Source organism: Aegilops tauschii, chromosome 3 (assembly GCF_002575655.3).
Source record: "Aegilops tauschii subsp. strangulata cultivar AL8/78 chromosome 3, Aet v6.0, whole genome shotgun sequence".
In the NCBI taxonomy this organism is placed as follows: domain Eukaryota; kingdom Viridiplantae; phylum Streptophyta; class Magnoliopsida; order Poales; family Poaceae; genus Aegilops; species Aegilops tauschii.
In genome coordinates, this window is record NC_053037.3 from 510,411,974 (window position 1) to 510,439,476 (window position 27,503).

At 42.7% G+C, this 27,503-nt stretch overlaps 1 long non-coding RNA gene across 2 annotated transcripts; it reads left to right on the forward strand.

Moving 5' to 3' along the window:
• Positions 1–12,472: 12,472 nt before the first annotated feature.
• LOC141042480 (uncharacterized) lies at positions 12,473–18,384 on the forward strand. Of its 2 annotated transcripts, none has more exons than XR_012205481.1 (2): positions 12,473–13,042; positions 17,841–18,384. It is a non-coding gene; the product is annotated as an uncharacterized lncRNA (long non-coding RNA). The 2 variants fall into 2 exon arrangements; XR_012205480.1 differs by lacking the exon at positions 17,841–18,384 and adding an exon at positions 13,852–14,813.
• The last annotated feature ends 9,119 nt before the right edge of the window (positions 18,385–27,503 follow it).

Here is a 27,503-nt window from a genome sequence, read left to right on the forward strand (position 1 = left end):
CAACTAGAGGCTTACTAGGGACATGTTGTGGTCTATGTATTCACACATGTATTACGGTTTCCAGTTAATACAATTATAGCATGAACAATAGACAATTATCATGAACAAGGAAATACAATAATAACCATTTTATTATTGCCTCCAGGGCATATTTCCAACAGTCTCCCACTTGCACTAGAATCAATAATCTAGTTCACATCACTATGTGATTGTAATGAATCCAACACCCATGGGGTTTGTTCATATCTCGCCTGTGAGAGAGGTTACTAGTCAACGGGTCTGAACCTTTCAGATCCGTGTGTGCTTTACAAATCTCTATGTCATCTTGTAGATGCAGGTACCGCGCGCTACTTGGAGCTATTCCAAATAACTGCTCTACTATACGAATCTGGTTTACTACTCAGAGTCATCCGGATAGTGTCAAAGTTTGCATCGACGCAACCCTTTACGACGAACTCTTTCACCACCTCCATAATCGAGAAAATTCCTTAGTCCACTAGTTACTAAGGATAAGTTCGACCGCTATCATGTGATCCATTCCTGGATCACTCTTGTACCCCTTGACTAACTCATGGCAAGGTACACTTCAGGTGCGGTACACAGCATAGCATACTGTAGAGCCTACGTCTAAAGCATAGGGGACGACCTTCGTCCTTTCTCTCTCTTCTGCCGTGGTCAGGTCTTGAGTCTTACTCAATACTCACACCTTGTAACACAGCCAAGAACTCCTTCTTTGCTGATCTATTTTCAACTCCTTCAAAATCCTGTCACGGTATGCATTCACTTGAAAGTACTATTAAGCGTTTTCGATCTATCCTTATAGATCTTGATGCTCAATGTTCAAGTAGCTTAATGCAGGTTTTGCATTGAAAAACACTTTTCAAATAACCCTGTATGTTTTCCAGAAATTCTACATCATTTCTGATCAACAATATGTCAACAACATATACTCATCAGAAATTCTATAGTGCTCCCACTCACTTCTTTGGAAATACAAGTTTCTCATAAACTTTGTATAAACCCAAAATCTTTGATCATCTCATCAAAGCGTACATTCCAACTCCGAGATGCTTACTCCAATCCTTAGAAGGATTGCTGGAGCTTTGCATACTTGTTAGCATCTTTCAGGATTGACAAAACCTTCTGGTTGTATCACATACAACCTTTCCTCAAGAAAATCGTCAAGGAAACAATGTTTTGACATCCTATCTGCAAGATTTCATAAATAATGCAGTAACTGCTAATATAATTCCAACAGACTCTTAGCATCGCTACGAGTGAGAAAGTCTCATCGCAGTCAACTCCTTGAACTTGCCGGAAAACATCTTAACGACAAGTCGAGCTTTCTTAATGGTGACACTTACCATCATTGTCTGTCTTCCTTTTAAAATCCATCTGCACCCAACAGCCTTACGACCATCAAGTAGTTCTTCCAAAGTCTACACTTTGTTTTTATACATGGATCCTCTCTCGGATTTTATGGCCTCGAGCCATTCGTCGGAATACGGGCCCATCATCGCTTCTCCATAGCTCGTAGGTTCATTGTTGTCTAGCAACATGACTTCCAAGACATGATTACGTACCACTCTGAAGTAGCATGCATCCTTGTCGTCCTACAAGGTTTGGTAGTGACTTGATCCGAAGTTTCATGATCACTATCATAAGCTTCCACTTCAATTGGTGTAGGTGCCACGGGAACAACTTCCTGTGCCCTGCTACACACTAGTTGAAGTCATGGTTCAATAACCTCATCAAGTCTCCACCATCCTCCCACTCAATTCTTTCGAGAGAAACTTTTCCTCGAGAAAGGACCTGTTTCTAGAAACAATCACTTTGCTTCCGGATCTGAAATAGGAGGTATACCCAACTGTTTTGGGTATTCTATGAAGATGCATTTATCCGCTTTGGGTTCGAGCTTATCAGCCTGAAACTTTTCCACATAAGCGTCGCAGCCCCAAACTTTTAAGAAATGACAGCTCAGGTTTCTCTAAACCATAGTTCATACGGTGTCATCTCAACGGAATTGCGTGGTGCCCTATTTAAAGTGAATGCGGTTGTCTCTAATGCCTAACCCATAAACGATAGTGTAATTCGATAAGAGACATCATGGTATGCACCATATCCAGTAGGGTGCAGTTATGATGTTCAGACACACCATCACACTATGATGTTCCAGGCGGTATTAGTCATGAAACAATTTCCACAATTTCTTAATTGTGTGCCAAACTCGTAACTCAGATATTCATCTCTATGATCATATCACAGACATTTTATCCTCTTGTCACGACGATCTTCAACTTCACTCTGAAATTACTTGAACCTTTCAATAATTCAGACTTGTGTTTCATCAAGTAAATATACTCAGCATCTACTCAAATCATCTGTGAAGCAAGAACATAACGATATCCACTACATGCCTCAGCACTCATTGGACTGCACACATCAAAATGTATTACTTCCAACAAGTTGCTTTCTTGTTCCATCTTACTGAAAACGAGGCCTTTCAGTCATCTTGCCCATGTGGTATGATTTGGATGTCTCAAGTGATTCAAAATCAAGTGAGTCCAAACGATCCATCTGTATGGACTTTCTTCATGCATATATACTAATAGACATGGTTCGCATGTCTCAATCTTTTCAAAAACGAGTGAGTCCAAAGATCCATCAACATGGAGCTTCTTCATGCGTTTTATACCAATATGACTCAAGTGGCAGTGCCACAAGTATGTGGTACTATCATTACTATCTTATATCTTTTGGCATGAACATGTGTATCACTACGATCGAGATTCAATAAACCATTCATTTTAGGTGCAAGACCATTGAAGGTATTATTCAAATAGACAGAGTAACCATTATTCTCCTTAAATGAATAACTGTATTGCGATAAACATAATCCAATCATGTCTATGCTCAACGCAAACACCAAATAACAATTATTTAGGTTTAACACCAATCTCGATGGTAGAGGTAGCATGCGATGCTTGATCACATCAACCTTGGAAACACTTCCAACACATATCATCATCTCACCTTTAGCTAGTCTCCGTTTATTTCGTAGCCTTTTATTTCGAGTTACCAACACTTAGCAACCAAACCGGTATCTAATACCCTGGTGCTACTAGGAGTACTAGTAAAGTACACATTAATATAATGTATATCCAATATACTTCTGTCGACCTTGCCTGCCTTCTCATGTACCAACTATCTAGGGTAGTTCTGCTTCAGTGACCGTTCCCCTCATTACAGAAGCACTTAGTCTCGGGTTTGGGTTCAACCTTGGGTTTCTTCGCTGGAGCAGCAACTGATTTGCCGTTTCATGAAGTATCCCTTCTTGCCCTTGCCCTTCTTGAAACTAGTGGTTTTAGTAACCATCAACAATTGATGCTCCTACTTGATTTCTACTTTCGCGGTGTCAAACATCGCGAGTTGCTCAAGGATCATCATGTCTATCCCTGATATGTTATAGTTCATCACGAAGCTCTAATAGCTTGGTGTCAGTGACTATGGAGAACCATCACTATCTCATCTGGAAGATTAACTCCCACTCGATTCAAGCGATTGTAGTACTCAGACAATCTGAGCACATGCTCAACGATTGAGCTTTTCTCCCTTAGTTTGCAGGCTTAAGAAACTTGTCAGAGGTCTCATACCTCTTGACGTGGGCACTAGTCTGAAATCCCAATTTCAGTCTTTGGAACATCTCATATGTTCTGCGACGTTTCAAAACCGTCTTTGGTGCCACAATTTTAAACCGTCAGCATCACACACTGAACTATCACGTAGTCATCAAAACGTGTATGTCAGATGTTCGCAACATCCACAAACGACGCTCGAGGTTCAGCACACTGAGCGGTGCATTAAGGACATAAGCCTTCTGTGCAACAATGAGGCAATCCTCAGTTTACGGACCCAGACCGCATAATTGCTACTATCAACTTTCAACTAAATTTTCTCTAGGAACATATCTTAGTAGAACTAAAGCGTAAGCTACGACATAATTTGCAAAGACCTTTTGACTATGTTCATGATAATTAAGTTCATCTAATCAAATTATTTAATGAACTCCCACTCAGATAGACATCCCTCTAGTCATCTAAGTGATACATGATCCGAGTCAACTAGGCCGTGTCCGATCATCACGTGAGACGGACTAGTCATCATCGGTGAACATCTCCATGTTGATCGTATCTACTATACGACTCATGTTCGACCTTTCGGTCTCTTGTGTTCCGAGGCCATGTCTGTACATGCTAGGCTCGTCAAGTCAACCTAAATGTTTCGCATGTGTAAATCTGGCTTACACCCGTTGTATGCGAACGTTAGAATCTATCACACCCGATCATCACGTGGTGCTTCGAAACAACGAACCTTCGCAACGGTGCACAGTTAGGGGGAACACATCTCTTGAAATTTTAGTGAGGGATCATCTTATTTATGCTACCGTCGTTCTAAGCAAATAAGATGTAAACATGACAAACATCACATGCAAATTATAAAGTGACATGATATGGCCAATATCATCTTGCGCCTTTTGATCTCCATCTTCGAGGCGCGGCATGATAACCTTCGTCACCGGCATGACACCATGATCTCCATCATCGTGTCTTCATGAAGTTGTCTCGCCAACTATTATTTCTACTACTATGGCTAACGGTTAGCAATAAGGTAAAGTAATTACATGGCGTTTTTCATTGACACGCAGGTCATACAATAAATTAAGACAACTCCTATGGCTCCTGCCGGTTGTCATACTCATTGACATGCAAGTCATGATTCCTATTACAAGAACATGATCAATCTCATACATCACATATATATAATTCATCACATCCTTTTGGCCATATCACATCACATAGCATACCCTGCAAAAACAAGTTAGACGTCCTCTAATTGTTGTTGCATGTTTTACGTGGCTGCTATGGGTTTCTAGCAAGAACGTTTCTTACCTACGCAAAAGCCACAACGGTGATATGCCAATTTCTATTTACCCTTCATAAGGACCCTCTTCATCGAATCCGATCCTACTAAAGTGGGAGAGACAGACATCCGCTAGCCACCTTATGCATCAAGTGCATGTTAGTCGGTGGAACCTGTCTCACGTAAGTGTACGTGTAAGGTCGGTCCGGGCCGCTTCATCCCACAATGCCACCGAATCAAGATAAGACTACTAACGGTAAGCAAATTGAACAAATCATCGCCCACAACTACTTTGTGTTCTACTCGTGCATAGAATCTACGCATAGACCTAGCTCATGATGCCACTGTTGGGGAACGTAGCAATAATTCAAAATTTTCCTACGTGTCACCAAGACCAATCTAGGAGATGCTAACAACGAGAGAGAGGGAGTGCATCTTCATACCCTTGAAGATCGCTAAGCGGAAGCGTTACAAGAACGCGGTTGATGGAGTCGTACTCGCGGCGATTCAGATCGCGGAAGATCCGATCTAGCGCCGAACGGACGGCGCCTCCGCGTTCAACACACGTACAGCCCGGGGACGTCTCCTCCTTCTTGATCCAGCAAGGGGAGAGGAGAAGTTGAGGGAGAACTCCAGCAGCACGACGGCGTGGTGGCAATGGAGCTCGTGGTTCTCCGGCAGAGCTTCGCTAAGCATTACGGAGGAGGAGGAGGTGTATGAGGAGGGAGGGCTGCGCCAGGGAAGAGGTGCGGCTGCCCTCCCACCCCTCCACTATATATAGGGGCAAAGGGAGAGGGGGAGGCGCCCTAGGGTTTCCCCTAGGGGGCGGCGGCCAAGCAGATTGGATCTCCCTAGGGAAAATCCTAGGGAGACTTGCCCCCCAAGCCAAGCAGGTGGAGGCTTGCCTCCCAAGCCAGGTGGAGGCGCCCCACCTCCCCAAGTAACGTGGGAAAGGGTGTGGGGGGCGCACCACCCCTCAGTGGGCTGGTTTGCCCCTTCCCCTTTGGGCCATGAGGCCCTCCAAGACTTGCCGGGGCTCCCGAAACACCTTTCGGTCATGCTGGCCATAGCCTGGTACCCCCGGAACACTTCCGGACTCCAATACCCTTCGTCCAATATATCGATCTTCACCGCCGGACCATTCCGGAACTCCTCGTGATGTCCGGAATCTCATCCGGGACTCCGAACAACCTTCGGTAACCACATACTATTTCCCATAACAACTCTAGCGCCACCGAACCTTAAGTGTGTAGACCCTACGGGTTCGGGAAACATGCAGACATGACCGAGACACCTCTCCCAATAACCAATAGCGGGATCTGGATACCCATATTGGCTCCCACATGTTCCACGATGATCTCATCGGATGAACCACGATGTCGGGGATTCAATCAATCCCGTATACAATTCCCTTTGTCTATCGGTATGTTACTTGCCCGAGATTCGATCGTCGGTATCCCAATACCTCGTTCAATCTCGTTACCGGCAAGTCACTTTACTCGTTCTGTAACGCATGATCCCGTGGCTAACTCCTTAGTCACATTGAGCTCATTATGATGATGCATTACCGAGTGGGCCCAGAGATACCTCTCCATCATACGGAGTGACAAATCCCAGTCTCGATTCGTGCCAACCCAACAGACACTTTCGGAGATACCTGTAGTGCACCTTTATAGCCACCCAGTTACGTTGTGACGTTTGGTACACCCAAAGCATTCCTACGGTATTCGGGAGTTGCACAATCTCATGGTCTAAGGAAACGATACTTGACATTAGAAAGGCTCTTAGCAAACGAACTACACGATCTTGTGCTATGCTTAGGATTGGGTTTAGTCCATCACATCATTCTCGTAATGATGTGATCCCGTTATCAATGACATCCAATGTCCATGGTCAGGAAACCATAACCATCTATTGATCAACGAGCTAGTCAACTAGAGGCTTACTAGGGACATGTTGTGGTCTATGTATTCACACATGTATTACGGTTTCCAGTTAATACAATTATAGCATGAACAATAGACAATTATCATGAACAAGGAAATACAATAATAACCATTTTATTATTGCCTCTAGGGCATATTTCCAACAGCGCAACTCCTATTGATATACATATTTTATACTAAAATTTTGTACTTACTATACTACTGTGTTAAGGAGTATAATTTTTCATTACTTATTTGGTACTCTTAACAAAAGAATAAAGTTAAATATTAGTTGTATTATATATTTGTAATGTATATCGTTGAAAAATACTCATGTGTTGCACTGAATTCAGTTTCTACTGTGTAACATTTTTTTATTTTTTTGATACTTGTGTAAATTATGCAGTTCATACGTATTTATGTTAGATATCTCTAAAACTTATGGTTTAAAAAAAATATAGTAATAGTGTGGTTGTACTATACTATTAGGAAAACATATCTATAGAAAATTCTGGAGTACACATATACTCGTTTTTTTGGAGCACACATGTAGAAATTTAAGAATCTTTTTGAGGGATTAATGTACAAATTTAACTATATGTTTATTAAACCATATGGTTTAACGATGTATCTATATACTCATTTTTTTACATAATAATGGGTGTATCTGTATGCCCATGTACTCATCTAGCTTTGCATGGATCGAGCGAACCGAAGAATCGCATTCCTAGCGAGGGAATCGAGGAGATAGGCACGACCTTCACCGCTCTAGTTCATGGGGCCGTTGAGCACAATAACCCTTTGTCTTTGTCAGCGAGGTCATCGCCGGTCGGTGGTGGTCAGTGTTGAATAGGGAGTACAACGTACACTACTGGGGAAAGACTTATAGATGGGCTCAAATTAGTGGCGGACAAAATATAAGACCCGCTTCCTTTCTTCCTGCTTTCGCCCTGCGGCAAATCTTTTCCGAGAAAACGTCAATCCTTAGTAACGAGCTGCGGGAGGCTCCCGCGACCCCGAGCTAGGGTTCCTCCCCTGCTCCCCCCGCCGCCGCCGGCCACCACTCGCCCCCTCCCGCCGGCGCCGGCCGCCCTCGCGCGTGCCCCCGGGCTACCTCCCTCTCCCCCTCCCCCGGCGCTCCCGTCGCCCCCCGAGGCGGCGGAGCGCCCCCTGCCCGCCTCCCCGTCTCGACCACCTCCTCCTACATCTCCCTTAGCCGCCGCCGGCAGCGGCCTCCGGCGTGCCCGGATGGCGCCGGCGCCGGTGGACGTCCATTCCCCGCGTGCCTGGAGGAGGAGTCGGGGCTCCCTCCTGCCCGGCGGCGGTGTTGTTCGGCTCGCGGCGGTGGGGCCCGGCGGCGGAGTTCTGCGGGCCTCGGGTGCTCTCGACGCGGCGGCGTGGCCATTGGCTACGGGGCGGCGCGGTGGGCGGCTGGCCGGCGGCGCCTGCTCGGCCCAGATCTAGGCCCTTTCGGGTCCCATCTGGGCTAGGGCGGGCTTGCGGTCCGGGCCGCGACAGCGTAGCTCCCGGGTGGTGAGGCGAGGCGGCCGTGGATGCGATGGTGATGGCTTCGGCGACCGGCGTGCTACAGCGTGGCTGTAGGGACTGTCCGGACCCGTTGGGGTTCGGCCTTGCCGGTGGTGGCCTGGCAAGTCCCTGTCGCTATGTCCGGTCGGCTCCGCGTGGCGGTGGAGGTTGTTCCCTCCTATCGGCTGCGTTGCGGTTGCCACCGAGCCCGGTGTCTTCTCATCCTACCTCCAGGTCTCGTGTTGGTGGCCTCAGTGAGACGGTGATGATGGTGCGGTATCTGTGGTGGCATAGGCTGGTGGGCGGCATGTTGGGCGGTGCGCTTCCGTTTGTCTGGGGTGGAGGTGGTGGTTTCGGGGCGGGAGAAATCTCTGGCGGTTCGTTCGCCACCGGCGCCGCTGCGCCCGTGGGCGTTGCCGGACCCTCCTGAGGGGCATCGGTGACACCCCTTCCCCACTGCCATCCGCGTACCGGGGAAAACTCTAGGACTTGTCCGGGCAGCAGCGTCGTCGTCGTCGCATTTCTTCATGAAGATGTTGCTTGGTACGCGAGGCTTCGGAGTGCTTGGCGGGCGGTGGTACTTCTCCGGAGGGTGCAGCGGGTGTCGGCGATCTCTGCTTAGTTGAGCTGCCGGCGTCAGCATTTACTTCTTTTTTCTTTCTCTCTTTTTTCTTTTGGGCTTGTTTGTGCTGCGGCCCGAGCAAGCTGGTTGTATCGGTTGGATGTTGCTTTATAATCTAAAGCGAGGGAAACCCTTTTTCGTAAATATAAGACCCGCCATTCATAATACCCAAGCCACTATATATAGCTCAGAAAGTTTACGCACTGAGCTTTGGCTAATTGGTTGAAAAGGACTTCTCGGTTCTGAGTTTACTGACGCGTGTAATATTTTGGGTTCTTACCGTGTACAGTTATGTGGTGGACGTAGATAGCTGACCAAAATTTTGTTAACGTGTGTAGCGCTTCTTTTGGTGCGGTTAGCGATTTTGGAAGTGTGTGGGCCAGCCCGTTGACTTTGTTGCGTAAGGTTTCTTCGGTGGGTCTGCTTGTGCGCTGCATGCTGGATTTGTTTAAAGTAGAAAGTAAAGAACGAGAGAGTTTGAATAAAATATGATCCATCCGTCTTTATTGATGATAAAAATGGGGTATTTATATCCGGGCGAAGTACACATGGTGTTTGGCGGTCAAGTACAGACATAGTTACTTGAGAGCCAAGGAATTACATAGTTGCCTTGAGAGCCAAGTAAGTACACGATTGCTTGAGAACCAAGAAACCTATCTAATAATTAACTTAATCCTAATTAGCTTAATTAATAGGCAACTATTCTATTCTTAACATTCCCCCTTGTACAACGCCTCTTCTTGGGTATATTCATCATCTTGACAAATTCTTTTAATAATCTTGAATGTCTCCTCCAAAAACCCCGTGGGAAAAATATGAGGAGAATAGTGCAGCTATGTTGCTAAAACTCCTTTAAACCCAGTGGGGAAAATAATAAGGAGAAAATGATGCAACATATAATAATTATTGTCTCTTGATAACTCATATGAGAAAAACCTTTGAAGAAGGAGAAAACTCATTGGTGAGTTTAGAGAACAATTAATATGTCTTGAGTTCTTTCTTTAAAAACCTCGACAGGGAAAATAGAAAGTATGACATATGATCTTTGAGGAGATATTGCCTCATTAAAAACCATTATGAGAAACTTTGAGAGAAAACTCATAAGGGAAAAGAGTGCGATCTGATATGTCATCGAAAACTTCTTTAAAACCCAGTGGGGAAAATATAAGGAGAAAATGATATGACATATACAGGCACTTGTGTTCATATTGTCTCATTAAAAACCTTTTGTGAGAAACCATTAGAGAAAAACTCATGAAGGGGAAAAGAGTACAATATATGCAATCTGATGATTGTAAATAGGTTATAGTTTGGGAGATTACTCCCCCCTGAACTTTGGAAATCCGGAGGATGTCTCATACCAATTTCATTGACATGATCAAGACATTGTGAATAATCTGTAGGATTTTCAAAGTATGTTGTTTGCATATTGTTTCCTCACTTTCTATAATTCGTGAGGATAAGTAATTTTCGAGCAATGTACTTTACGATATTGCTCTTCATATAACCTGTAGTTTTTGAGTAACACAAGTGGTAGCGTCTTGATTAATCAAGTTATGTGATTCTGCTGAATCTCAACCACATGATTTTGAGTGTGGTTTATCATTCTGCTAAGTCATGCATATTTTGCAATGCTTTCAGATAAAGCAATTATGTTAGAATGATAACTGGAAATAGCCATTAAAGCCCATTTATATGACTTCCATATGAAGGCTATTCCAGCAAATTCAGTCATTGATATGGCATTGTTGGGATCAAAGAAAGAGCCAATATCATTATATCATATCATGGCCATATCTTGTATTTCCTGATGGAAATATCCAAGATTTATTGTGAGCTTGAGATATAAGCTGATATTTCTTATATCAACCATATACCTTTTGTTGGGGGTTGCACTCTGAACAAAGATAGCAAATATAGTGTCAGGCCTGACGTAGTTTGCAATTATATGAGTGCTTTGACATTAGTGAGATATATTACTTTAGGTCCTGATATCACTTCATTAACACCCCTAGGTATGAATGGATTTGTACCCTATCAGGGGTAGTATGACCATATTACATGTATTTTGTTGATATGATATATCCACATTGAACTTCTCGTATATGTTTTGGATATATGTAGACTGATATATGTATTCTTGAGAGAATGCTCAAGTTGTAAGCTTAAGCTAAATTTGGTTGAATCCAAATTTTCCGTCTTGAGATGATTTTATGTATTTTTAGGTCCTTTAGAGACATTGATGACGAAAACATCGATATACACTGAGGTGATGTAAGGAAATAAAATTTCTACTTTCTTTATTAAAACACATAAACAATCATCATTATTCGAGTAATCATTTTGAAGAAGGAACGCATTTAGTCGGTACTACCATATGATTTTCGACTATTTCAAGTCATAGAGTGACTTATGAAGTTTTACACAAAACTTGTTGCGATTTGCTTTTGGATTTGGAAGTATAAGCCCTTTAGGGACTTCAATAGAGATTTCCGAAATAAGTGACTCGTATGAGTATGTAGCCACTTCATCCATCAACTGGATGGATAACATTATTATTTTTATTGCCAATGATATCTAGCCTCTTCCAAATTTGCTCCTGGGATAAAAGAAGCATTGGCGGGCATTTACTTAGGCCCCCCACTGGTGTGTCTTTCACTAGTGCGGGCGAAACATATGCCCACCACAACATTATTTCGGCAACCCGCACTCAAATATTTTAAAATTTAAAAAGTTGGTTGTGGTGGACAGTCGGGGTCACCCGCGGCAGATATCTTATGTCCAACAAATCATCAAGAAATCATATTTACTGAACCTAGAATACTCCAAGTTTGGTCCTGGGGCTTTGTATGCTGTGTATTAATCATACAAAAAATTGAAGTCTAAAAGATTTTTAAAAATGGAGTGAGTGAGAAAAACAGTGGTTTACATACGAAACCCCTACACTTTCTTGAGAGTGTCTGGTTTTGTTCATGAGGTGCATCAAATTTTTACCGCAACACTCTTAATTTTTTACCACACGCTACAAGGATGCAATGAAGACACCTTGCCAAGTTCAATCCTTTCGGAGCTCGTTGGCATGCTATTTCCTAGCAAAGAGCGAATTTTGTTTGGCTGAAAAATCAGCCAATACATCAAAAATATCATACCGACTCAAAAAGTGGCGAAATTTGGTCATGTGGCTTCGTATGTTGCGTATTAACCATATAAAAGTTTAAAGTCCAAACGATTTTATAATGGAGTTGAGTGAGAAAAGCGGCGGTTTACATTCGAAACCCTTACACTTTGTTTGAGAGTGTCTGGTTTGTATATGAGATGCATCAAATTTTTACTGTAACGCTCTCAGTTTTTTACCACACCCTACAAGGGTGCAACGAAGACGCCATTTCAAATTTAATCCCTTTTGGAGCTCGTTTTCTCACCATTTCGTACCGAAGAGCGTTTTTTGCTTTTTAGATGGCCGGAAAACCAACTGATACATCGGAAATAGCATACCAACTCAAAAAGCGGGCAAATTTGGTCCTAGGGATTTGTGTGGTGTGTATTAACAATATAAAAAGTTTAAATTCCAAATTATAAAAATGAAGCTACATTTTTACTTTTAATGGCCGAAAATTCCGTTAATGTTTTGAAATAGCAAACCAACTTAAAAAGTGGCCAAATTTAAGCATTTGACTCACAGTCGTGTGTATTAATCATTGGAAAAGTTTGATGTTGAAATATGACCCTACAACGGTCAATATAACCGTGACATAAAATTAGAAAAACATTGCAGTGTCGGGCACATGTATTTGCCCACCACTCATACTTAATCTTGAAGTGGCGAGCACTGCGCTACACCTGCCACTTCAAAAGCCATATATACCGCTTCATCCACTCGAGCCTTATCCAATTCCCCATTTTCCTCCTCACGTCACTAGCTCTCGCCCACTCTCCGCCCAAGAAATTCAGCGGCAGGAGCTGTGTCGGCCAACGGAGCCATCGTCGTCCATGCCTTCCGCCGTGCACGTCGTCCACGCCGTCACTTCTGCCGCCACCGCCGCCCAGGGTAAGCTTCTTGCCCCGTTCACCGTTGCAGTAGCTAGGTTTAGGGCTAGGATTAGTTGTTGTAAGGTTAATTTGCTTAGTTATTTGACATGTTACTTTTAGAATTTTGGAATTTGCTCCACCAGAATGATTCAGTAGATTCGGCTTAGAGAGAGGCATTAGGATTGCTATCGTTTTAGGTGTGCTTTTTAGTTATGTACTCTACAATTTTGAAGAACTCTACAATTTTGAAGAAAGTTAGTGTTATACATTTCAAATGATGCTTGAAGTTAAGAATCAGATATCAATGCTTATAGATTATTGTAATTTTAGAATGATTCGGTAGTGTAGGAATATGACTTCTTAATTTTAGAATTTTAGAATGATGTATTAATTTTAGAACGAACATGCACTTGACTTCAATTGTTTTTCAAGAATCATATACTAAGTGCCAATGTTTCTTCTCATCAAATTTCTGGCACTTAATATGTCCAATATTAAGCAAAGGTCATGCCAACAAAATTTGTACTTTATTTATTTATATAGCTGCATGTTTAAGATCTCACATTGTTATGTTCATTTGAACTTCATTTAGCATGTGATTCGTATTGTGTTGTAGTACATGTGTTCAATTTTTTACATGGATTCATACAAAGTGCTAATGTTTTGGCGAAACGTTGATTAAATTCTATTCCGTCAAATTTCTGGCACTTAATATGTTCTTTATTAAGGAGAGGTCATGCCAAAACAAATCGCGTATATATGTGTGTGTGTGTGTGTGTGTGTGTGTGTGTGCATGTTCTAGGGCACTATTTTTCATGGAAATGGCAGACAATGGAAGGTACCGTGGTGTTTTCCAAAGGCATTGGGGTGAGCGGGGGGCCCAGATCCAAAACCCCAACATGGGGCAAGAAGCAACGGTTCGGCACGTTCAACATCGCCGAGGAGGCGGCATGCGATTATGCTGTCATGGCGCTGGGGTACCAGGGCGAAGGGCCCAGCTCAACTTTCCCAACAATGTCTGGTGCATGAGTCGGTTAGTGCCTCCCAACATGAGGGTAGTCTCCAACGCCGAGGAGAAGTAGCACCTCAAGGCCGACGCACTGATCAGGGCCGACAACAACAAAGTAGCGATTATTTGGTGGAGCATTATCTCAGGGAGGATCCGCAGCTCTTTGCCTTGAATGAGGCGTTGCTAACACTACTGCAGGATGCTGCTAACGTGACACTACGACCAGAGACCTTTCGGCGAAACTGTGTGCGATGCACTAATCACAAACGGTGGTGTAAAAAACCGTCAAAAAAGGTGCAAAACGTTTGCGATGATGGATGCATCAAACACGGTTCAGATTTTGGTTGTGTGTGCGATGCAGGGCATACGGTTCATTTCAATTAACTGTTTGCGATGAGGAGGAACAAAAGAAACGGGCTGCCATATGAAGGCGTGTGCGATGTAGAGCATACGGTTCACTCGAATGAACTATTTGTGATGAGGCGGAACAACAGAAACGGGCAGCCAGATAAAGGTGTGTGCGATATACGGCATACAGTTCACTCGGATGAACTGTTTGCGTTGAGCCAAGAGAACAGAAACGGTTCAACTTAACAAGATGTGTGTGATACGCGGCAGACAGGTCTGTAATCGGAAATGTGTGGGAAGACCGATAACAACATAGACGATTCCTGTTAACAAGCCGTGTGTGTTGTGAGCAAACGATTGCTAGTATACAATTGTCAGTGATTGATGAAATCATCACCAACGGGTTCCATTGTTTAGTCTGTGTGCGATGTGATTTGCTCTGTCTACATAGCATCAACATATATACTTAAAAAGACAGCATTGCATAACCAAATTAAGCATACAATTACACAAGTGACTACACACACCAAAGTAAGCAATTACATGCATACTAAACTAGGAGAAACGATGATCTAATCATCTACTTCTTGTTGCGACGACGCTTGCCATTGCTCTGCTTCCGGCTGGATCCCTGGCCGTTTTGGGGAAGGAGGCACTTCCTCATGTCAACGATCCGCCTATACATGTCGTAACTCGTGTACGCCTCCTTGGCCGCGTACACGACGTGAGCTTTGTCGATTTCTCCATCTCTAGGCCGAGTGCCAGGCATGCTTGTCCTTCTTGCAGGAATCCTTCATGTCTCTGTAGTAGGGGTCGATGATGGCCTCGGCGAGGTGAACCAGCGAGTCCTTCTCATGCTCCTTGCTGCCCCAGATCTTGTATTGCCCCTGGATGTGGACAAGATTCTAGCAGGCAATGCCCGAATTCTTGAGCACCTTGACATCGTTGGTGATGTCCACCTTAGCGAACATGTAGTGGGGGCTGTTGACAAACCTGGCGAAACGCTCGCAAGGCCTTGTGGCCAGACAGTAGTGGTAGACGAGGACGTGGTTGCGCACTCACATATGGGCGACGACGACCTTGGGACGAGACCCGACACGAGTGCGGGTGTACTCGAGGTCGAACCCGACCACCTTGTACTTCTCCTCGGCAAGCAACAACTCCATGATGTGGATGGAGTGCTCCACCCAGACCGGGTTGTTGGTGTACACCACCGAGAGCTCCGTGAACCTTCGGTGGGTGTCCACCATGGCATGCATGGTGAACTGCTGCTCGTCGTCGGCAGCCGCTCGGAGCGCCATTGGAGCCGCGCAGGATACCCTCTAAGAACTTGTCGTGGTGGGTGTGCTTCTTGAAATGGTGGGGCGCGATCGAAAGGTTGAAAAGACACAAGAGGCTTAAATGGCCGCTGTAACAAATGGGGGCTAGCCAGCCTATAATCGTCACGTCTTGTCACGACGTTCATAGCGTAGGATTCCAATGCACGCTTGACAACACCGCACCGCACGCGTTTCGTTTGACCACGCCTGGGCTCGAAGAGGCGCCAAATGTATCGTCGGTGAGCCTATTCCCATGCTACCGCGTAGCTTACCGCGCAAGCTTCCCGCCCGGCTAGTTTGGCCACGCGTCGGCTAGAAGAGGGACAAATCGTGGGCGTTCATTGCACACGGTTCCAATTTTGGGAACCGTGTGTGATTGACGTACTACCTCCGTCCTGGTTTATTGGTCCCCTTTATAATTTTTACCAAATTTTGACCAAATATTTAACTAAGAAATGTTTATGCATGTCACCAAAAATTATATCATTGAACACTATGCTCAAATACCCATCCAACGATATAATTTTTACTGACCTGCACTAACATTTTGTCAGTTAAACCTTTGGTCAAAATTTAACACAAATTACAAAGGGGACCAATAAACCAAGACGGAGGTAGATTCCATCAACCGAACTGATTGCATCCATATCCCACGGTTAGACATAAGTAAACATAGATTAAACATACTCAGACATAGATAATAAGCGTACACGTACACAAGCATAGTTCAACCATAAGTACATAGTTCAACCATCATTAAGCATACTCAAGCGTACATAGTTCGATCCCACATCTCATCTCACATGCCGGCATGATCCTAAAGCTTCTCCAAGTACTCGGCGTACGCGCCGTGCGCCACCCTGCGAGAATACTTCTGCTTGAAGGAGCTAACGGCCCGTCCTCTTGCATGCGCCAGAACACTTAGATACGCGTCATGAAGCTTGTTGTTGCAAAATGGGCATCGATAACCACCGTTCCAAATCCTAATACGCCTGTTATGCTTTCCCGCATAAAGCTCACTCAGGATTTGCCTCTTGTACCTCTTCTGGCCATCTTCATCCTCGATGTCCACATCGTCAGATAACACCTATACAAATAGTAAAACGAATTTGGCATCAAATCAATGTTTACATGCCGTGAAGTAGGATTAGGAATTTATGGATATTTATTTATATATATCCAGAGATTATGGTTTGATTTTTAAGCACAGTCGTCCATGTACAGACAAATCTTGAAGAAAATAATGACACAAACATATGTAGGTCATTCAAAATCAATTGTAATGTCCTGGCTAGGAATTATTAGCACGCACACTAACCCTGGTCGGATTACTAGCAGAAAACATTTGCACAGATGAAACAACTAATCACTTATCACTTATACCATTCAAACAATCAATACACTACACGGATCTAACGAAACTTACTCAGATTTCATGGATTGGGAGAACATAACCATAGGATTTCTATTCCAAAAAGGGGGAGGCAGGAGTAAGTAGAGAAACCCTATGATTTATTTGACACATAAATGGGTATAGATGACTAACCAGCTGTCCGTCGTTGTCGGAGTCGTCGCGGGAGTGGTCGTCGGAGTCGTCGCCGGGGTCGTCACCAGAGTCGGTGTGGAACTCCGCCTCTGGCTGTGGAAGCTCGACGCCGTCAGGATGTAGCATAACTCGCCGGTGGTGACGGCAATCTCTGTCTCCATCTCCACGCCGTGCTCCGGTGCTTTAGTAGCCCGGGTGTCGCCACTCCCTCCGATGGGGCGCTTTGGCGGCATCCTCATACACTGACGGCTTTGAGGACTGAGAGCGGCGTCGAGGATGCAAGCGGAGAGAGAGGATTGTGTGTGTGCCGAGGATGGGGGGTGCGGCCGCTCAGGCGCACCATTAATATGGAGTAGTGGGAGTTGTGGGAGAGAGGCGGGCGGCGGTCAAACCGATGGCTCGCCTCCCGGTGAGCCTGCTCACCGGATTGCTAATACGTCTCCAACGTATCTATAATTTATGAAGTATTCATGCTAACATATTATCATTCTTGGATGTTTTACAATCATTTTATAGCAACTTTATATCATTTTTTGGGACTAACCTATTGACCCAGTGCCAGTTGCTGTTTTTTTGCTTGTTTTTTACATCGCAGGAAATCGATATCAAACGGAGTCCAAACACCGCGAAACTTTTTGGAGAATTTTTATGGACCAGAACACCCAGGATGGGTCAGAGCAGCACTTGGGGGGTGCCCCGAGGGGGGCACAACCCACCAGGGCGCGCTTGGGCCCCCAGACGCGCCCAGGTGGGTTGTGCCGACCTCGGTGGCCTCCGGCACCCCCTCTTCGCCCTATAAATTCACAAATATTCCAAAACCCTTCGGGGTTAACCTAGATCGGAAGTTCCGCCGCCGCAAGCCTCTGTAGCCACCGAAAACCAATCGGAAGCCCGTTCCGGCACCCTGGCGGAGGGGGGAATCATCTCCGATGGCCATCTTCATCATCCGGGCGGCCACCACGATGAGGAGGGAGTAGTCCACCCTCGGGGCTGAGGGTTTGTACCAGTAGCTATGTGTTTAATCTCTCTCTCTCTCTCTCGTGATCTATATCATGGGCTTTGTTAATATAGATGGATTCTATGATGTTTCTGCCCTCTATACTCTTGTTATGATGAATTGAATCTGTACCCTTTGAAGTTTTGTCTTGTCGGATTGAATATTCAGAGATGAGAACACATGATGTATGTCTTTCGGTATGAATACTTGAGGTGACAATGGGGTATCATATTGATTCACTTGATGTATGTTATGGCGCTCAACTTGCGGATTCCCGAGGTGACATTGGGGTAATCTATGCATATGGGTTGATGCACGTTTTTATTATCTTTTCTCCGATAGAAACTTTGGGGTCTCTTTGTAGTTCTTTGTGTGGATTGAGTATTATGAATATGAATTTGCTTTGGTGTTATTTTAGTACGAACTCTTGATTATATCGATCGGAAAGAATAGCTTGCGTTATTTTAGTACGAACTCTAGGATAGATCGAACTGAAAGAATAGCTTTGAGGTGGTTTCGTACCCTACAAACAATTCCTATCTTTTGTTCTTCGCTAATAGGAACTCGGGAGTGATTCTTTATTGCACTTTGAGGGATAATCATATGATCCAACTATGTTAGCATTGTTGAGAGATTGCACTAGCGAAAGTACGGACCCTAGGCCTCATTTTCAAGCATTGCAATACCATTTTTGTGCCCGCTTACTATTTGCTACCTTGCTGTTTTTATTTATTCAGATTATAAAAATATATTCTACCATCCATATTACACTTTTATCACCATCTCTTCGCCGAACTAGTGCACCTATACAATTTGCCATTGTATTGGGTGTGTTGGGGACACAAGAGATTTCTTGTATTTGGTTGCAGGGTCGTTTGAGAGAGGCCATCTTCATCCTACACCTCTCACGGATTGATAAACCTTAGGTCATCCACTTGAGGGAAAATTGCTACTATCCTACAAAACTCCGCGCTTGGAGGCCCAAGACGTGTCTACAAGAATAAAGTTGCGTAGTAGACATCAAGCTCTTTTCTGGCACCGTTACCGGGGAGGTGAGTGCTTGAAGGTGTATCTTTAGATCTTGCAATTGAATCTTTTAGTTTCTTGTTTTATCACTAGTTTGGTTTATAAAAGAAAACTGCATAAAATTGGAATTGAGGTTGCATCATATTATTGATCATCTTTATAGTATCTTTCTTGAAAATGACGGATCGGAAAATTGTGCTCAATTGTTAGAAGAAGAAGTCAATAAAATGTTGGGCACAAAATATTTGAATGATGAGCATGATTGCAATGTTGTTAGTATGAACTCTTTGAATATCCAAAATGCTAATGATGATTGCACAAGTCATGACAAAAATGTTTCTTATAAGCATGTCAATTTTTGCGGAGTGAATTGGGAGTGCAATTGCACACCAAAAAGGGAAGATAGATTTTGTAAGAAGCATAAATACTTAGAAACCAAAAAGTTACAAGAGAGGCTAGATGATTGTGCTGAAAGATTTAATTTTTTCCGCCATCCTTGTGAACTTTGCAATGAACATGGTCATTTAAATCTCCATTGCAAATTGTTTTATGATCAAATTGTGTCCAAAAATTGTGATAACTTGATTACCCTTGAGCATCATAAAAAGCTTAGTCTTCTTTTGGGGTATGAAGAAATGAAACATATAACTAAGGGTATTCCAAAATTTAATCTCAAGAGATTTCTTGATTTTGATCTAGAGGAAATTTATATGTTTTGTCGGTAAATTGCATTGATAACCCTTATATTGCCAACTATCTAAAGACAAGAAAACAAATAGAATATGAAGAGAGTACTAATGAAAGGGAAAATATTTCCCAATACCCTCCTAGTGTTTATTATGATGAATCAGGTAACGAGGAGGAGCTTCCTATCCAATCAATCTCATCAATAAGAAGCTTGAAAAGATTAATTAAACCCACACATGATGTGGTGAAGAAGAAGAAAAGAAGAAAGAATAGAGGTAAAAAGGTATCTCTCCCAACAAATGTTGCTCCTATCACCATTGTGCCTCATGAAAGGGGATCAAATATGTTGATGGAAGATGATGATATTGAGTATGATTATGTGATACCTACTACTTGTTGCAATGATTATGATTGGGAAGACAATGATGCCCCTTATGATCTTGAAAATATTTTTAGCACTTGCTTTGAAGGATATGATAATAATGTTTGCTATACTACTGGTGCCATTCATGTTATTGATAAGAATGATTGTGATGATATGCAAAACAACAAGCTTGGGGATGCTATGTTTTATGAGTATAAAATGTTTGAAGATTTATTTGCTGGAAATAATACTTGTCCTAAGCTTGAGGATGCTTTTCTCAATGAATATGATCCTTTGATTCCTTCTACTTTCGATAAGAAAATTTATTATGATGACTAGTCGTCAACCCGTGCATCCGCACGGGCTAGTATATTTTGCGAACACATCAAGATATTAACAATGAATTGGGTACAATTTTTTTACATATTTAAAATATACAAATTCAGAAATTCACCTATAAATCATTAATATTGAAACCATCAAACATTTGCTTACTGTAAGGCAAAATGTGTGTAATAGGTTATCTTAGAAGTAATAAGTTAATCGTAGATGAAATTCTGAAAAATAATCAAGGTTAGGATATATACTACATATAAAACGTATTTACATGTCATGCTAAAAGATGTCAGAGGAAATACATTCTCATCTACTGTTGCGAAGTGACATAAATATATTGACAAAGAATTTCACTCTCTCATTTTTTGTCAACTACTGCACTCTCTAATGTATTGCAAGAGCTGATGACAAAGCTGCGCAGACTGGTACAGTTCACCTGCTTAACTGATGACAAAGCTAGTAAAAGGTAAGGAGAAAACCAAGTGTAGCAATAGTCAGTAGATACTAATAGGCCAGAATACTAAGGGATGTTCAGCAATGTGATTATTCATAGAGCAGCCTGAAGCCTACAAATATCTCAATGCAGGAGGCAAAAAGTAAACCAATGAATATAGTATGTGTGTCGTACTCCCTCCGTTCCTAAATACTTGTCTTTCTAGGCATTTCAAATGACTATCACATACGGATGTATGTAGACATATTTTAGAGTGTAGATTCACTCATTTTACTCCGTATGTAGTCACTTGTTGAAATGCCTAGAAAGACAAGTATTTAGGAACGGAGGAAGTAGTTATTTTGCATCATTGTCCGTAATGCATATATAACAAAGTACACTTCCTGTACGAATTATTTTATTTAAATAGATGAATTCAGAGCTAAATTACTGAAATAAACTCATTTGTATTCTAAAGAGTACATATAATGAATCAAAATCTCACTTTGGCATGGTTGCAAATTATCATCTAAATCTCTGTTAATTGAACAGTACATAACATTCAAACTAAAGGAGATATTTTGAAAAGATAAGTATTTTTTCAGGTTTTCATCTATACAAAGAATCAATGTACGGCACATACCTATCAGACCTGTGGAAAAGCAGGAAGTAACCATAAGTAAAGAAGACACAGAACGGTAGAATTTACAGAACAACAAAAGTGAACAGTCACCTGGCTGTTGTACAGGTTTGCTACCGAGGCTCCTTCGGTCCTTCATGACAAAATCAATCCACCTGCCTGCTTGCACGGCTAGCTTGTGTAACTGTACATGTTGCAGCCTGACAAAAGCATCGGCCATCAACTAATTCTTGGATCAAGCCTTGCTACTTATGTGTGCATGTTTTGCAGAGGGCAAGTATTGGACAGGGTGTTCCTGGTCCTATAGTAATCGGCAAGGGCAACAATATATGCTTCAAGTCAGCTACACGGCTGCACCAAACTAATTGTTAAAAAGGAACATAAGCCATAAGATATAAGATATTCGTTCTGAATTTTAGACGCATTTACCAATGTATGTTTTCTATATCTTGACATGAAATAAAAACATATCAGACTGAGTTCTCTTTCTATTGTTTATCTGTCCAATGTACAGGTTTGCTGTGCAGAGATTCCAGATATTAATCGCAAGTGTCACGCACTCATGCACAAAATCTACTACAGAATCATGTATTTCAGTGCGACAGCACAACTACATCCTATTAGTTTCTACACATAAGTATTATTTCTTACAGATCTAAGGACACCACAATTATGATAAAATTTCTCTTTGGGAGATTAGGCTGCATGCAGTTTTTTGTCAACACAAACGCATCTAATCTGCCCCAACCAATGGTAGGGTGTAGGGTATAGGCATGTTCAAAACATCCTCATTCGAGTGAATATATAGCAAACTAACTTGACAAAAGTGCACAATACATCAGATTCTTACCCAACCAAGACATACATACCTGTTGGTCGCTGTGTCCATCGTTGGCCTGTGTTGGCTACGGCCAGAAGTGACAGCGCATGAAGAGTTGACGGAGACCTTGACCAAGAGCATAGCAAACCTAGACTGGTTGCGAAGAGAGGTGATAGACATAGGGAAGATGTGACAGAGACCTCGGCCAGAAGCACGGCCAGCGTGGCGGAGCCCTTTCATAGGGGCCAAGAAAGCAGCGGGGTAGGCAGAGGCGATCTCTCAAGGAGTAGATGAACGTGGATATAGGGTAGGGCACATAGAAATTAACGATCCTATAGATACAATGCGACCGATCGGATGAATCTGATTTAACTTGGGAAGTGGCTATCCAGCGTATGAAGAAAGGAGACCGTGGAGGGAGTTTTTACTTATATTTTCAAAACTGAGGAAAGAGACCAAGGACTTGTAGATAGATTGAGAGGTAGGAGTTTTCTTTTAGGATTCTGATTCCACAAACGACCAAGAAAGGATTTGACTTTTTCTATGACTCAATCTACACCATAAAAATTTGACTTTTTCTATGACTCAATCTACACCGTAATAATTTGGTCCCACCAGATGAACGGTTAGTAATTTTTGATTAACGTGGTAATTACTTGGGAGTATGTAATTAGTATACGTATAGATAGATAGATAGATAGCATGCCTCCTATTTATGATGATAACATTGATGAAAGTGGGTTTGGAAGAGTGTCAACTCTAGGTAGCAATGATCCCACTATTTTGGAGGGTGTTGAATCTTATTACAATATTGATGAAAGTGGATTTGGAGAAGTCATGACTTTATTTAGTGATACATCCACTATTTTGGAAGAGATTTCAATTGACTATGACAATAAAGTTGCTATCTATGATGATTATTATGATGACATGTATGCCATAAAGAGTAATAAATTTTCTATGCTTGTGCATCATGAAAAGAGTGTTGTATGTGATAGTTATATTGTTGAATCCATTCATGATGCCTCTGAAAATTATTATGAGAGAGGAACTTATGCTCTTACATATCTCAATAATATCAAGTTTCTTCTCTATGTGTTGATTGTTTTGAAGTTGTACTTGTTTTGCCTTCCTATGCCAGTTGGTGTTGGGGAACTTAGTAATTCAAAAAAAAAAATCCTATGATCACGCAAGATCTATCTAGGAGAAGTATAGCAACGAGCGGGGAGAGTGTGCCAACGTATCCTCGTAGACCGAAAGCGGAAGCATTTAGTAACGTGGTTGATGTAGTCGAACGTCTTCACGATCCAACCGATCCAAGTACCGAATGTACGGCACCTCCGTGTTCAGCACACGTTCAGCTCGATGACGTCCCTCGAGCTCTTTATCCAGTTGAGGACGAGGGAGAGTTTTGTCACCACGACGGCGTGGTGACGGTGATGATGAAGTTACCGGCGCAGGGCTTCGCATAAGCAGTACGACGATATGACCGAGGTGTGTAACTGTGGAGGGGGGCACCACACACGACTAAGACAAATCTTGGAGTACCTTTGGGGTGCCCCCTGCCCACGTATATAAAGGAGGGAGGGAGAGAGGCTGCCCCCTAGGGGTGCGCCAAGAGTATGGAGTCCTACTAGGACTTCCAAGTCCTAGTAGGAATCCCTTTCCTTTTCGGAGTAGGAGAGAAGGAAAGAGGGAAAGAGAAAGAGGGAGTAGGAAAGGGCAAGGGGGGCGCCGCCCCCTTCCCCTAGTCCAATTCGGACCCATGGGGGGGGGGTGCGCCACCTCCCCATTGGCCTGCCTCATCTTTTCCCGTATGGCCCAATAAGGCCCATTACTTCTCCCGGTGAATTCCTGTAACTCCCCGGTACTCCGAAAAATACCCGAATCACTCGGAACCTTTCCGATGTCCGAATATAGCCTTCCAATATATGAATCTTTACCTCTCAATCATTTCGAGACTCCTCGTCATGTCTGTGATCTCATCCGGGACTCCGAACAAACTTCGGTCATCAAATCACATAACTCATAATACAAATCGTCATCGAACGTTAAGCGTGCGGACCCTACGGGTTCGAGAACTATGTAGACATGACCGAGACACATCTTAGGTCAATAACCAATAGCGGAACCTGGATGCTCATATTGGCTCCTACATATTCTACGAAGATCTTTATCGGTCAAACCGCATAACAACATACGTTATTCCCTTTGTCATCAGTATGTTACTTGCTCGAGATTCGATCGTCGGTATCCTCATACCTAGTTCTATCTCATTACCGGCAAGTCTCTTTACTCGTTCCGTAATGCATCATCACACAACTAACTCATTAGTCACATTGCTTGCAAGGCTTATAGTGATGTGCATTACCGAGAGGGCCCAGAGATACCTCTCCGATACACGGAGTGTCAAATCCTAATCTTGACCTATGCCAACCCAACAAACACCTTCGGAGACACCTATAGAGCATCTTTATAATCACCCAGTTACGTTGTGACATTTGATGGCACACAAGGTGTTCCTCCGGTATTCGGGAGTTGCATAATCTCATAGTTAGAGGAACATGTATAAGTCATGAAGAAAGCAGTAGCAATAAACTAAACGATCATAATGCTAAGCTAACGGATGGGTCTTGTCCATCACATCATTCTCTAATGATTTGATCCCGTTCATCAAATGACAACACATGTCTATGGCTAGGAAACTTAACCATCTTTGATTAACGAGCTAGTCAAGTAGAGGCATACTAGGGACACTCTGTTTGTTTATGTATTCACACATGTACTAAGTTTCCGTTTAATACAATTCTAGCATGAATAATAAACATTTATCATGATATAAGGAAATATAAATAACAACTTTATTATTGCCTCTAGGGCATATTTCCTTCAGTCTCCCACTTGCACTAGAGTCAATAATCTAGATCATATCGCCATGTGATTTAACACCAATAGTTCACATCACCATGTGATTAACACCCATAGTTCACATCGACATGTGACCAACACCCAAAGGGTTTACTAGAGTCAGTAATCTAGTTCACATCGCCATGTGATTAACACCCAAAGAGTACTAAGGTGTGATCATGTTTTCTTTGTGATAGAGGTTTAGTCAAAGGGTCTGCCACATTCAGATCCGTATGTATTTTGCAAATTTCTATGTCTACAATGCTCTGCACGGAGCTACTCTAGCTAATTTCTCCCACTTTCAATATGTATCCATATTGAGACTTAGAGTCATCCAGATCAGTGTCAAAGCTTGCATCGACGTAACCCTTTATGACAAACTTTTTTTCACCTCCATAACCAAGAAACATATCCTTATTCCACTAAGGATAATTTTGACCGCTGTCCATTGATCTACTCCTGGATCACTATTGTACCCTCTTGCCAAATTCATGGTGAGGTACACAATAGGTCTGGTACACAGCATAGCATACTTTATATAACCTATGACTGAGGCATAGGGAATGACTTTTCATTCTCTTTCTATTTTCTGCCGTGGTCGGGTTTTGAGTCTTTACTCAACTACACACTTTGCAACACAGGCAAGAACTCCTTCTTTGACCGTTCCATTTTGAACTTCTTCAAAATCTTTCCAAGGTATGTACTCATTGAAAAAACTTATCAAGCTTCTTGATCTATCTCTATAGATCTTGATGCTCAATATGTAAGCAGTTTCACCGAGGTCTTTCTTTGAAAAACTCTTTTCAAACACTCATTTATGCTTTCCAGAAAATTCTACATTATTTCTGATCAACAATATGTCATTCACATATACTTATTAGAAAGGCCGTAGTGCTCCCACTCACTTTCTTGTAAATACAGGCTTCACCGTAACTCTGTATAAAACTATATGCTTTGATCAACTCATCAAAGCGTATATTCCAACTCCGAGATGCTTGCACCAGTCCATAGATGGATCGCTGGAGCTTGCACATTTTTTTAGCACCTTTAGGATTGACAAAACCTTCTGGTTGCATCATATACAACTCTTCTTTAATAAATCCATTAAGAAATGTAGTTTTGATATCCATTTGCCAGATTTCATAAAATGCGGCAATTGCTAACATGATTCGGACAGACTTCAGCATCGCTACGAGTGAGAAAATCTCATCGTAGTCAACACCTTGAACTTGTCAAAAACATTTTCTGACAAGTCTAGCTTTGTAGATAGTAACACTACTATTAGCGTCCGTCTTCCTCTTGAAGATCCATTTATTCTCTATGGCTTGCCGATCATCGGACAGTCCACCAAAGTCCATACTTTGTTCTCATACATGGATCCTATCTCAGATTTCATGGCTTCGAGCCATTCCACGGAATCTGGGCTCATCATCGCTTCCTCATAGTTCATAGGTTTGTCATGGTCTAGTAACATGACTTCCAAAATAGGATTCCCGTACTACTCTAGTGCGGAACGTACTATGGTTGACCTACGAGGTTCGGTAGCAACTTGACCTGAAGTTTCATGATCATCATCAGTAACTTCCTCACTAATTTGTGTAGGCATCACTGGAACTGATTTCTGTGATGAACTACTTTCCAATTGGGGAGAAGGTACAATTAACTCATCAAGTTCTACTTTCCTCCCACTCACTTCTTTCGAGAGAAAATCCTTCTCTAGAAAGGATCCATTCTTAGCAACGAATATCTTGCCTTCGGATCTGTGATAGAAGGTGTACCCAACAATCTCCTTTGGGTATCCTATGAAGACGCATTTCTCCGATTTGGGTTCGAGCTTATCAGGTTGAAGCTTTTTCACATAAGCATCGCAACCCCAAACTTTAAGAAACGACATCTTAGGTTTCTTGCTAAACCACAATTCATACGGTGTCGTCTCAACGGATTTAGATGGTGCCCTATTTAACGTGAATGCAGCTGTCTCTAATGCATAATCCCAAAACGATAGTGGTAAATCGGTAAGAGACATCATAGATCGCACCATATCCAAT